Source organism: Salmo salar, chromosome 17 (genome assembly GCF_965601325.2).
Source record: "Salmo salar chromosome 17, fSalSal1, whole genome shotgun sequence".
Lineage (NCBI taxonomy): Eukaryota > Metazoa > Chordata > Actinopteri > Salmoniformes > Salmonidae > Salmo > Salmo salar.
The window spans coordinates 18,598,573-18,608,960 of record NC_138307.1 but is presented as its reverse complement, the minus strand read 5'-3'; the positions used below and the strand labels follow the sequence as shown (position 1 = coordinate 18,608,960).

At 43.6% G+C, this 10,388-nt stretch overlaps 1 pseudogene; it reads left to right on the top strand.

The window, feature by feature from the left end:
* The first annotated feature begins 1,199 nt into the window (after positions 1–1,199).
* LOC145861313 (ubiquitin-like FUBI-ribosomal protein eS30 fusion protein pseudogene) lies at positions 1,200–1,558 on the top strand (annotated as a pseudogene).
* The last annotated feature ends 8,830 nt before the right edge of the window (positions 1,559–10,388 follow it).

Below are 10,388 nucleotides of genomic sequence, written 5' to 3'. Positions count from 1 at the left end.
TACAATATGTCGGGACCTGACGACTTGGACTGGTTCCCATGACTTTGACTATAGTTTATTAGGTTACCCTCAGTAGCACCTGACAGCCAAAGAGACAAACAAACCGCCTGTGTCTGTCAGAACTCTTAACCACTGTTTTATTTCTGGGCTCGCTCTCAGATACTTTGTCCTACTAGCCCTGGAGGATAAATGGAGGATGAAACACGGAGAAGGGAGAGAATAGACAATTATTAATGGAATATTATTAATTTGCCTGATCTACCAGCGGTCGTTGAGGCTCGCACAGTCAGATGAATGGCCTGTCAGTAGTCTAACATGGGTGCTACAGCTGTGCCGGACGGGGCTAAATCAGGAGCAATGTTGGGATCTAATCAATATCTCAGCTCAGCTCGACGGACGGACGTTATGGCCTCATTCCAATTGGATAACTTGCTCCCTCTCTTCCTTTCCTCTGACCTTGAATTTCCCTCCTCGCTGATCTCAGAGGGCCTGGATAGTGGCTGGGTAGAGTTTGCAACCCATTGCTTTCACCCATCCGGTCTGATTTAGAGGGAAAAGGGTGAGTTATTCGATTATAATCCAGAGTTTGTGTCTAAATGGTGATGGTTCCCCCAACTGCTAGCAAAGCAAATGTCCTGCAACACCATAAAATGGGACTATGTGCCTAATGATATCTAACTAAGTTGATTTGGGCACCAGGCAGGCACACCAGAGTTGGGTTTGATGTTAGACGTGGACCCCTGAGGCAATGTTAAGCAGTACATGTGGACCCCACACACGTATAGGGACTGGTTGATAGAGGGAGGGAGGAAGACAGGAGGAGGGTTACGTGGTAAACGATAGACCGCTAATTCACAATGTTCCCTTGATGTTCTTGCCTGCAACAGATCTTAATTCAATCTAACCATCTGTTATGTGCATGTTTACCGCATGAACCACAACAACACACCAACGCCTGCTTGGCTTGATCTAATTAATTAGGTTATGTTCAGGCAAAGGAGAAACCTGTCTGTATATTTATGGAAATAAGCAGTAGCCCGGCCCCCGAGAGAACATTGTTGTGTGTTTAGCTCTAATCATGAATGCTGAATAGCTGAGTTGATTGAATTAGATCTTTCGTGTTCTTGCCACTTCCTGTTTTCATTCTACAGAAAAAAACACACGCTTGTTACACTGCAACTGTGAGACTTTGGTTGACCATGCAGCTATTTGTGCGTGCTCAGACTCTCCACACCTTTGAGGTGTCTCGGCTTGAGACTGTCGCCCACATCAAGGCTCATATTGAGGCATTGGAGGGACTGTCCTGTGATGACCAGATAGTTTTGCTGTGCGGGATACCCCTGCAGGACAATGATGTGAGGTTACAACCGACTATTGGGAGGCAAAGTCAATGGCTCCTTGGCCAGAGTGGGGTAGGTCAGGGGACAGACCTCCAAGGTGGACAAGCAGGAGAAGAAGAATAAGAAGACTGGCTTAAAGGAGGATCCAATATAACAGGTACTTTGTGAATGTGGTGCCAACATTTGGCAAGAAAAAGGGACCCAACGCCAACTCATAAAACTATTTCCCCAACGCCTCTTGTCTGCTGTGTTTATGACAGTGGAACACTGACTCTGTGTGAGCAATGGACTGTCTGCCATTTGTAATTATATTGGGCTGATGTTCACTGTGATGAAACACAATAAAACTTGGCGAGGAAAGAAAGTGGTAATCGGCACCAATTTGATGTTTCTATTACAGTGGGTGAATTGAGCAGTTGTATGATTGTCTGGGAAGAAATGGACTCCAGCAGGAAGACAAGTAGGCCTAGTTGAAGTGCACATTTTATTTCCTGTATTAGACAGCGTTTACAAGTCGAGACCTTGGGACTATACAAACCCTCATTGGTTTGAATGGTGTCAGCGATTTTTATCTTGTATTATTTTTAATTGAATAACATAAATTGGGGTATTTAGACTACTGTATAGGTAGAGAACGTTGAACAAAACAAGGCTGTTTCAATAACTACATGTTGACTAAAATGCAGATAAAACCTTATAGTCCCAAACTCTTGAAGTAATCTGGCATTTCCAGGTCTGTCACATGATATGAGAATAGTCTTTGGCATGTCCTCATCCAGTATGCCCAGATCACTCTGGATTTGGTGCCTCGACAATACATTACTTTTCATTTGGATGTAATAATATCTTATGTTGTTCTTGTCCAGAACTGTTCTGTACTCTATCATGTATTTTCTGTTTTATGTGGACTGATTCCTGTTTTATGTGGACTGATTCCTGTTTATGTGGACTGATTCCTGTTTTATGTGGACTGATTCCTGTTTTATGTGGACTGATTCCTGTTTTATGTGGACTGATTCCTGTTTTATGTGGACTGATTCCTGTTTTATGTGGACTGATTCCTGTTTTATGTGGACTGATTCCTGTTTAATGTGGACTGATTCCTGTTATATGTGGACTGATTCCTGTTTTATGTGGACTGATTCCTGTTTTATGTGGACTGATTCCTGTTTTATGTGGACTGATTCCTGTTTTATGTGGACTGATTCCTGTTTTATGTGGTCTGATTCCTGTTCTATGTGGACTGATTCCTGTTCTATGTGGACTGATTCATGTTTTATGTGGACTGATTCATGTTTTATGTGGACTGATTCCTGTTTTATGTGGACTGATTCATGTTTTATGTGGACTGATTCCTGTTTTATGTGGACTGATTCCTGTTTTATGTGGACTGATTCATGTTTTATGTGGACTGATTCCTGTTTTATGTGGACTGATTCCTAATAAGCTTCAGGGGTCTGATGAAAAGACATGATGAAATGTCTGCCTTGGTGTGTGTGTGGGTGTGTGGGGATGTGAGGGTGCGTGGGGGTGTGTGTGTATGTGCACGTGCATATAACATATGTCTGCTTCCTAATGGCTAGGCCCTATACCCTCTTAGAAAAAGGGTTCCAAAAGGGTTCTTCGGCTGTCCCCATAGGAGAACCCTTTTTGGTTCCAAGTATAACTACCTCTGTGGAAAGGGTTTTACATGGAACCCAAAACGGTTCTACTTGGAACCAAAAAGGGTTCTTCAAAGGGTTCTCCTATGGGGACAGCTGAAGAACCGTTTTAGGTTCTAGATAGCACTTTTTTTCTAAGGGTGTAGACCTGCATTGAGTATTAGTACAAAACACCCCCACAAATTCACTGGTTAAATTGCGTGGGAGCAGAGCCGTTACTCATGTATTTGAACTAGCATCTAAGGCTGCATTAGCCAGTGCATGGGAGTAAACAGCTACAAACAAGTTGCTATGGCTGCTATTAGAAGATACTGATGAAGCCAATGGGAACATGTCTTCTTGGTCCATTAGCATCAATCCACTACCAAACCCCTTTTGTTACAACAACAACAGATTGTAGCTATAAAAGGGCCGATTAGTTCCATTGCTCAGCTTCATGGCAGGTACAACGGCACAATGACTGATACACACTGCTGTTTTACCATATTAGTCTCTCCTTATGGTATATTAATCAAGGTGGCCCTGACCTGTCTATCCAAGCCCACAGTAAAAGGTTCTAAGTAGAGAGATGCTTAAAGCCTCAGAATATTGATTAAACGGCCAAAGACGTCAGTGGAACACTAAGGCAAATTACTCAATCAATTACTGAATCAATGACTGTATAAGAACTACAGTAAGTACCCCCTGCTGAACCAAATACCCCCTGCTGAACTAAATACCCCCTGCTGAACCAAATACCCCCTGCTGAACCAAATACCCCCTGCTGAACCAAATACCCCCTGCTGAACCAAATACCCCCTGCTGAACCAAATACCCCCTGCTGAACCAAATACCCCCTGCTGAACCAAGTAGGTAAACTGGACAGATGATTAGGATATCAACATGCAGTTTGCTTTGTTCCTGGTGTAACCATGGAGAAGAGCGTTTGGATGAGCATGTGATGAATGACATCCCTTGGTCTCCGCCCACTCACTCCCCCACATATGTTCTCTCTCACCTATGAGCAATGACCTTGGTGGAAATAAACACAGGCAACAGGAAGCAAACCTACTTCCTAGTCAACACCAGGCACCCTACAGGGCAGTGGGTTTACACTTTACTGGTAGACTGTAATGCTATATTCCGGGGGCAATGCTACAGTTACATGCTAAATCCAATACCCAAAAAGCACATACAGGATTATAAATGGTTCAGGGCACAAAAGTGTCAAAAACAGCTGGAGTCTACCTGTTCCAATGCATTGTGAGGTCTGGTATCAGACTGACAAGGCATGCATCAGTGACCTGCACTCTCATCTGAAATGAATGGGATGTTACAACACTGCAGCGCCGTAGTGAACATTAGTCCTGTCCTCCTGGTTCATCCTAGAACTGATAGACAGGGCCAGACCCAAATGCCCATCTGGCATTTCCAGGTATACACACCTCTGTGCTCCATCCTCCATGTTGGACATCTGCTACAGATGGTTGGGAACACTCGTGTCGTTTCACAGTAGCCAAGTGCATTTCTCCCTGTCGGGGCTCCATCTGTTTCTGTTGGTAACGTGGAAGGGTGCCCCCATCTTTTTTGAAGTTGAATTCTGCTAGAATGGACAACGTACTGTATTTTAAGGTGCCATTTTCATAGAATTCCCGCAGGGCACGCATATGTAGACACACACACACACACACACACACACTAATGAGGCCTGTGTTCCACATAATAGACTTTCCGCCAAATACTGAAGACATGTTTATGTACTTTTGCTCAGGAGAGTAAAGAGATGATATATTGATTTTGAAGACCCTTTCTGAATACTAAGTGTCGTATGTCGACATTGATAAAGGGCTGCACCTTGGTGTAAAATGGCTTTAAGAATGTTTCAATTGAGATAAACTAAGTGTTAGCTGTGTAGAGACATATCATAAATCTGCAGGTTTCTAGCATAACGATATCAACAGTAGATCAGGAGAGTTCAAGGTGTGTTCTCAAAATATTATCTCCATTGCAGCCGGCGTGCATGATTTAAGATATGCATTTCATCTCGTTGCCCGAGCTAAATCACAGAGAAAGGTGGAATCATTTCTCCTTACAGTGAATTCCAGCATTGTCTGGTTCGCCTCTGAAAGATTGTGCAGTGTCTCTAATTCACTCCAGAACAGCCACTCCCAATCCCACATTCACACCCATATGAGCAATAACCTTCACTGAATGGAAAACATGAATGTAGATGAACTTGGCAGACTACACATTGCAAATGGTGTGCAGCGCACGCAGGTAAAGTTCAGAGACCTACTTGAGTACACTCTTAGAAAAAAGGGTTTCAAAAGGGTTGTTCAGCCATCTAGAAGCCTCTGTGTAAAGGGATCTACATGGAGCTCAAAAGGGTTCTACCTGGAACCAAAAAGGATTCTTCAAAGGGTTCTCCTATGGGGACAGCTGAATAACCTTTTTTTAGGTTCTAGATAGCACCTTTTTTTCTAGGAGTGTAGGCAGAGAGATATGGAGGCTTGTTGCACAGCTACTTACACGACTAGACCCTGAAGCAGTAGCCTGAAGCAGTAGAGAGGCACTTATCACTGGGGATCTAATGATCTGTCCCTTATTGTCATCAGGTCCATATTTCAACCTGGCCATGATGTCTCTCCATTTCCTTAAGACAATGGATAGTGGATAGACCCCTAGGAGAGAGCAGAGGACAAAGTGCACAGGGAGAGCAGAGTCAGTATGCTATCATTATAATAGAAGAAAGCTATTCCACCTTTGCTGAACCTATTTCAGGTTTAGTACGTCATTCACAACCAGTCTGTCAACAGTCAACCATATAGGCCTGCACACACATGACAGATGGTAAAAGTGACGTGTTATGGTACAAGCTTTATTCTATTGTCCATCACCTAAACCAGGCCAGTAAATAATGACAGTGAATATTCTAGATTTTCTCTGATGTCATGGTAACCCAACATCCTCCATACCTGGTACAGAACCATAAGAGACCAGAGGCGCGTTCAACAAGGCTTTTGTTTGCGCGCGAACATGTTGCCAGAGTAACAATTTCATGAACATTTCAATATGTTCCAGTGAAACATCACACAGCTACTTTTTTAAGGATTACTGTGGCTTTTTAGAGTCAATATTCAAACTGGAAATGACTTAGCTATTCCTACTAAATATAGTAGAAAGTCTACATGGCCACTTGATTCTTTTTAGCTGCAGTTTAGACCTGAAACAGACACTTACGTTCGCTGCACATTACCTTCTCTGACGGTCGCGGCTAGCACAAAACAAATGGAATATGTTAGCTAATGTTAGCCAGCTTTCGCAACCTATTTCCCATGTCCCCCCCCTCTCTCTGTCCCTCTGCCTTCCTGTCTCTGTCTGTCTCTGTCAGTTCAATTCGAAGGGGCTTTATTGGCATGGGAAACATCTGTTAACATTGTCAAAGCAAGTGAAATAAATAAAAAACTAAAGTGAGAAGAAACAAATTTAACAACAAAACATTTGAAAGTAAAGATTGCACTCAAAAAGGTTTGAAAAATATAAAGACATTCCCAGTGTCATGTTATCAGTTACGGACAGTGTTTTAGCAATGTGCAAATAGTTTTAGTACGAATAGTGGGGGAAGATAAACAGATAAATATTGGTGGTATTTAAAATGTTGTTTGTGCTCCACTTCCTGCCCTTTATCATGGCAACGGGCCACAAATCGCACTGCTGTGATTGCACATTGCAGTATTTCACCTAACAAATATAAGAGTTTATCAATGTTTGATTTGTTTTCAAATTCTTTGTGATCTGTGGGAAATATGTGTCTCTTATATGGTCATACATTTGTCAGGAGGTGAGGAAGAGCAACTCAGTTTCCAGCTCATTTTGGGGACAGTAGTGACATATGCTATCTTCTCTCTAGAGCCAGGTCTGCCTATGCTGTTCTCTATCAATAGCAAGGTTATGCTCACTGAGTCTGTACATAGTCAAGGATTTTGGGTCAGTCACAGTGGTCAGGTATTCTGCCACTGTGTACTCTCTGTTTAGGACCAGGTAGCATTCCAATTTGCTCTGTTTTTTGGTTGATTCTTTCCAGTGTGTCAAATAGTTATTTTTTTGTTGCCTTCTCATAATTTGGTTGGGTCTAATGGTGCTGCTGTCCTGGGGCTCTGTGGGGTCTGTTTGTGTTGTGAACAGAGCCTGTTCTGTTTCTCTATATAGCCCATTCAGTTAGGAACATGATGAACCATCATGATGAGCTGATGAACTGGCTATGTTAATGTGACCAGTTGTTAGTTAACTAGCTAGCACATTTTTTGCCGTATTAGCATAGACATGACATGAGTCAAAACACCTGAAAACAAGATATGGTATCAAGAACAAGATGAAACTAGCTGAAAAGAGCCACCTACGATTCCCCACATGGCAGCTTCTTGTCATTGTTGCTATAGCTACAGTGAGGGGGAAAAAGTATTTGATCCCCTGCTGATTTTGTACGTTTGCCCACTTACAAAGGAATGATCAGTCTATAATTTTAATGGTAGGTTTACTTGAACAGTGAGAGACAGAATAACAACAACAAAAAATCCAGAAAAACGCATGTCAAAAATGTTATAAATTGATTTGCATTTTAATGAGGGAAATAAGTATTTGACCCCCTCTCAATCAGAAAGATTTCTGGCTCCCAGGTGTCTTTTATACAGGTAATGAGCTGAGATTAGGAACACACTCTTAAAGGGAGTGCTCCTAATCTCAGTTTGTTACCTGTATAAAAGACACCTGTCCACAGAAGCAATCAATCAATCAGATTCCAAACTCTCCACCATGACCAAGACCAAAGAGCTCTCCAAGGATGTCAGGGACAAGATTGTAGACCTACACAAGGCTGGAATGGGCGACAAGATCTTCGCCAAGCAGCTTGGTGAGAAGGTGACAACAGTTGGTGCGGTTATTCGCAAATGGAAGAAACACAAAAGAACTGTCAATCTCCCTCGGCCTGGGGCTCCATGCAAGAGCTCACCTCGCAGAGTTGCAATGATCATGAGAATGGTGCGGAATCAGCCCAGAACTACACGGGAGGATCTTGTCAATGATCTCAAGGCAGCTGGGACCATAGTCACCAAGAAAACAATTGGTAACATACTACGCCGTGAAGGACTGAAATCCTGCAGCGCCTGCAAGGTCCCCCTGCTCAAGAAAACACATATGCATGCCCGTCTGAAGTTTGCCAATGAACATCTGAATGATTCAGAGGACAACTGGGTGAAAGTGTTGTGGTCAGATGAGACCGAAATGGAGCTCTTTGGCATCAACTCAACTCGCCATGTTTGGAGGAGGAGGAATGCTGCCTATGACCCCAAGAACACCATCCTCACCGTCAAACATGGAGGTGGAAACATTATGCTTTGGGGGTGTTTTTCTGCTAAGGGGACAGGACAACTTCACCGCATCAAAGGGACGATGGACGGGGCCATGTACCGTCAAATCTTGGGTGAGAACCTCCTTCCCTCAGCCAAGGCATTGAAAATGGGTCGTGGATGGGTATTCCAGCATGACAATGACCCAAAACACACGGCCAAGGCAACAAAGGAGTGGCTCAAGAAGAAGCACATTAAGGTCCTGGAGTGGCCTAGCCAGTCTCCAGACCTTAATCCCATAGAAAATCTGTGGAGGGAGCTGAAGGTTCGAGTTGCCAAACGTCAGCCTCGAAACCTTAATGACTTGGAGAAGATCTGCAAAGAGGAGTGGGGAACAAAATCAGCAGGGGATCAAATACTTTTTTCCCCCACTGTATCTGACCACACGGCCTTCTGCCTCATTGCTGCGTGCACATTATTTTCGTGACGTTGTCAGCCAACCCGTCTATACTGTGACTCCTGGCTGATTTTGAAAATGTGGATTTATTTGCAGGTATAGACCTCTAGACTTCATAGAAGTGGAATAAGCCCTGAGCGGAAACCGGCTGGTCCCATGAGTACATGCATATGGGATCATGAGTGGCGCAGCGGTCTAAGTTACTGCATCGCAGTGCTAGAGGTGTCACTACAGACCCGGGTTCGATCCCGAGCGATATCACAACCGGCTGTGATTGGGAGTCCCATAGGGTGACGCACAATTGGCCCAGTGTCGTCCGGGTTAGGGGAGGGTTTGGCCGGTGTAGGCCGTCATTGTAAATACAAATTTGTTCTTAACTGACTTGCCTAGTTAAATAAAAATCAGGAAATAAGTAATAGATAACCACACACTGCTGAATGCTCCCATTGTTTGTGCAAAGTCTTGACCCAAAGGTCATTATCAGGCTTCATCAGGGATACAGTTTTCAGTTCTACAGTACTTTCATTACTACACCAGAGCAGGTGCAAAAGTGGCCTGGAAAGGCAATGATGCTTTTGTGCAAAAAAAGTCATGCTTGTCATATCTATTTGGTCTGAAAGCTGTGACCAACCTGATTTTCTGCTTGTCCTCCCCGTTGTGGACTTATGTTCAGATAAGCTTAATTTGTGCACGTCCTTTTTGTCCTCACCAGATATTCAAATTCCCCTGTTTTGGGCATTTCAAAATAGTTCACAAAGACAAGAAATACATTTGCTTTTCATAATCTGTCACCTCTAGTTCTGCGTTACTTATGGAGGCGAATGGTTCTCTCTGAGCAGCGTCTGTGATTGAAGTCACCTCTGAGGCTGACCTCTGCTATGAGAAGCAAGGGTCACACACAGTCCACTCTTTATGAACTATTGTGGTCACAGTTCATACACCACCATAGGCTCAAGGTTACTCATTTAATTCAATGACTCCTCCTATAACCCTCCTCTCCTGTCACCTGGAGAACAGGAGTGGAGTGGAGGGAAAGCGGAATGCTTTCAGAGCGCTCTCCCCTGTAGTTATTCACAGCCAGTGGTTCTTCATCTCATCCATAAGCCAGCTCTCTCTTTCTCTGGTAGGACTTGAACCTGGGTACAAGGTTAAGCGTTTCTTAGCACAGGTGTGTTACAGTATGCTTACCTCATTTGAGATGACAGTCTGGGACTTTTCACAAGGTTACAGTAAACCCTAGCGGTTAAGAGCGTTGGGCCAGTGACCGAAAGGTTGCTGGTTCAAATCCCTGAGCTGACTAGGTGAAAAATCTGTGCATGTGCACTTGGGCAAGGCACCTTAACCAATTGCTCCTGTAAATTGCTCTGGATAACAGTGTCTGCTAAATGACTAAAATGTAAGACACAGTATATTGTCAGACTGAGTTTTTATTTAGTTTAGCATTGACTGAGGTCTGTATACTCTGTCCAGGTTTGTTAGGGTGTATCTCCCTGACAACGTGTCACAAATGCTTGTCTCATATTGCAGACACAATCCCAGACAACTGACAGCAACAAGCGATCCTGACCTTTAACTGGTCTGTGTTCACACTGGCACTACGCTTCTA